The 3,287-nt window shown below is 42.5% G+C and overlaps 1 non-coding gene across 1 annotated transcript; it reads left to right on the top strand.

Annotated features, from left to right (window-relative positions):
- The first annotated feature begins 2,073 nt into the window (after positions 1-2,073).
- On the top strand, positions 2,074-2,177 carry LOC112774721 (small nucleolar RNA R71). Its single transcript, XR_003189187.1, has one exon. It is a non-coding gene; the product is annotated as a small nucleolar RNA R71 (small nucleolar RNA).
- Positions 2,178-3,287: the final 1,110 nt, after the last annotated feature.

Below are 3,287 nucleotides of genomic sequence, written 5' to 3'. Positions count from 1 at the left end.
CTTGCCAAAGCTTCATAACCTCTTTCTGTACCACTTCCTTCATGATTGGGTTCAGCCTTCTTTGGGATTGAATTGATGGCTTGGCATCATCTTCCAACAGTATTTTATGCATGCATATGGCTGAACTGATTCCCTTCAAGTCAGCAAGGGTCCATCCAATGGCATCCTTATGCTCCCGCAGCACCTTGAGTAGTTCATCCTCTTGATCTTGGGGGAGGGATGAATTTATGATCACTGGGTAGTTTTCATTTTCTCCTAGATATGCATATTTGAGAGTGGGTGGCAATGCTTTGAGTTCAGGTTTGGGTGCTTTTGATTTTTCGTTCCCTTCCTTTGGTGCATCTGGTATAGGTATTTCTGCTGTAGCTACCTCTTCACTTGATTCAGATTCTTCCTCCACCAATCTCTCGTTCTCTTCAGGTTCATCTTCTTCAAAATTCTCCTCCACTTCATCCTCAAGTGCATCTACCCTCATGCATTCCCCCAATTGTTCCGGTGGATAACTCATGGCCTTGAACACATTGAATGTCATCTTTTCATTGTGTAACCTCAGGGTGAGGTCACCCTTCTGAACATCAATGACAGCTCCAGCAGTGGCCAAGAATGGGCTTCCCAAGATGATGGAGGTCTTGGCGTCTTCCTGCATGTCCAGCACCACAAAATCTGCTGGGAATATGAAATCTCCTACTTTTACTAGCAAATCCTCTACTATCCCGTGAGGGAATTTGAACGACCGGTCTGCCAGTTGTAGAGCCATTTTTGTTGGTTTAGCCTCCTCAATTTTCATCTTTCTCATCATAGCTTCTGACATCAAATTGATGCTGGCCCCTAAGTCACAAAGAGCCTTTTCTACTGTGATTTCTCCTATAATGCAAGGGATCTGAAAACTCCCAGGATCCTTCAGTTTCTGAGGTAGTTTATGCTGAATGATAGCACTGCACTCTTCAGTTAGTATCACAGTCTCGTTGTTCTTCCAGCTTCGCTTCTTAGTCATTAGCTCCTTCAAAAACTTGGCATAAAGTGGCATTTGTTCTATGGCTTCAGCAAATGGTCTGTTGATTTGTAGCTTTTTGAAGATTTCCAAAAATCTCAAGAACTGGTTGTCATCTTCCTTTTTCTTCAATAGCTGGGGGTATGGAGCTCTTGAGATGTTCAGTTGGGGTATCTTTTTTTCTTTCTGCAGACTTGGCGTGGGGGTTGCATTCCATCTTGCTCTTCTCCCTTTTCATTTGAGCCTTCTTCTTGTGGTTTTTGGGGATGTTCCTTCAGTTCCTTCCCACTTCTAAGTGTGATAGCTTGACACTCCTCCCTTTTGCTTGAATGGGCATCATAGCAAAAATTGTGGTTCGGAAGCTGCTTAAACAGATAGCTGATTTGTGTTTCCAGTTTTGTGATGGCAGCATTTTGATTCTGCATGTTTGATTGTACTTCCTCTCTGAATGCTTTACTATCTTGAATGTCTCTGCATATTTCTTCAATGAAGGTTTCGATCTTAGAGAGCTTGTCATCAATTGATGAGTGGTTCGGAGCAGATGTGCTGTTTTGGCTTTGATAAGTGTGTGGAAAAGTGTTGTTGTGGGGGTGTTGAGATTCCTCTGGTCTTGGTTTTGATCTTGTTTACTTCCCCACCCAAAGTTTGGGTGGTTTCTCCATCCAGGGTTGTATGTCTTGGAGTATGGATCATAGTTTTTCCTTGGTGAATTCCCAATGTAGTTGGCTTGCTCCTGACTCCCCTCTGCTTCTTCATTCACTCCTTCTTGGATTGTTGATGAAGATGAGATTGCTGCTACTTGGTTCCTCTACATCTTCTTGGTGAGGTCAGCCAGCTGCTGGGTAATGAGATTATTTTGGGCCAACAGAGCATCTACATTGTTTAGCTCCATCACTCGTCTTGTGTTCCCTCTTTTGGAAGCATAGAAGTAGTCGTTTTCTACTACTGTTTCAATAACATCTATGGCTTCCTCAATGGTCTTCTTCTTGTTCAAGGATCCTCCAGATGAATGGTCTACGGCCTTCTTTGACTCATAAGAGAGCCCTTCATAGAAGATGTGCAGCTGGACCCATTCGTTGAACATGTCAGGTGGACACCTCCTTGTTAAGTCCTTGAACCTCTCCCATGCTTCATACGGAGTCTCACCATCTTGTTGCCTGAAAGTTTGAACCTCAGCTCTCAGCCTATTGATTCATTGAGAAGGGTAGAATCTTGCTAAGAATTTGTTCACCACATCCTCCCAAGTTGTCAAGCTCTCCCTTGGGAAGGATTCCAGCCACTTGGCTGCCTTGTCCCTGAGTGAGAAGGGAAATAAGAGCAGTCTATAGGTGTCAGGATGAACACCATTAGATTTTACTGTGTCACATATTCTCAGGAAGGTGGTCAAATGTTGATTGGGGTCTTCTTGAACACCTCCTCCAAACGAATAGTTGTTCTGAACAAGGGTGATGAGCTGTGGTTTAAGTTCAAAGTTGTTGGCATGGATTGTTGGCTTTTGGATGCTACTTCCACAATTGCCTGGGTTTGGATTGATGTAAGAGCCCAAAACTCTTCTATCCTCCCCAGCATGATTTGCTCCACCTCCTCTGCCATGGTTGTGAGTCTCTTCTTCATGATGATTTTCCATGTTTTCTTCCATGTTAGGTTCAAAGTATTCCTCAAAGTGTTCCTCCTCTTCTTCAGCACCAACTACACGTTTTTCTTTTGCCTCCCTCCTTAGTCTAAGGAAGGTTCTCTCAGGTTCAGAATCAAAGGAAGTTGAAGCCCCGCTTCTTCTCCGTGTCATACAACCAACAAGTGCAAGCAAAGAAAATAGGTGCAGACAGTATTTGTGTCAGAATTGCTGTTAGTTGTGGGTGATGCAATATATCAAACAGTTAGTGGGTTAGCAAACAGAATTGAAAATAATAAAGAAAAACAAAAGAATAGAGGGGGAAGGGAAGAAGTTTAACTAAAACAAAAAGTAAATCACTCAAACAGAAAAATGAAATGCACAAAATAAAAATGATCAATCTAGTGATCTTCCAATTTAATCATTGTTGATGCACAATCAATCCCCGGCAACGGCGCCATAAACTTGATGCGCGAAAAACTTGTCTCTCAACAAATCTCCCTTCGGCAAGTGTACCGAATTTGTCGTCAAGTAAAAACTCACAATAGAGTGAGGTCAAATCCCACAGGGATTGATTGATCAAGCAACTTTAATGAGAAGAATGTTCTAGTTGAGCGAATCCAGAATTTGGGTTGAGAGTTGCAGAAAATAAAATGGCGGGAATGTAAATAACAGAAAAGTAAA

Source organism: Arachis hypogaea, chromosome 18 (genome assembly GCF_003086295.3).
Source record: "Arachis hypogaea cultivar Tifrunner chromosome 18, arahy.Tifrunner.gnm2.J5K5, whole genome shotgun sequence".
NCBI lineage: Eukaryota > Viridiplantae > Streptophyta > Magnoliopsida > Fabales > Fabaceae > Arachis > Arachis hypogaea.
Note: the sequence above shows the minus strand (reverse complement) of the source record. Positions and strands in the feature narration are given on the sequence as shown.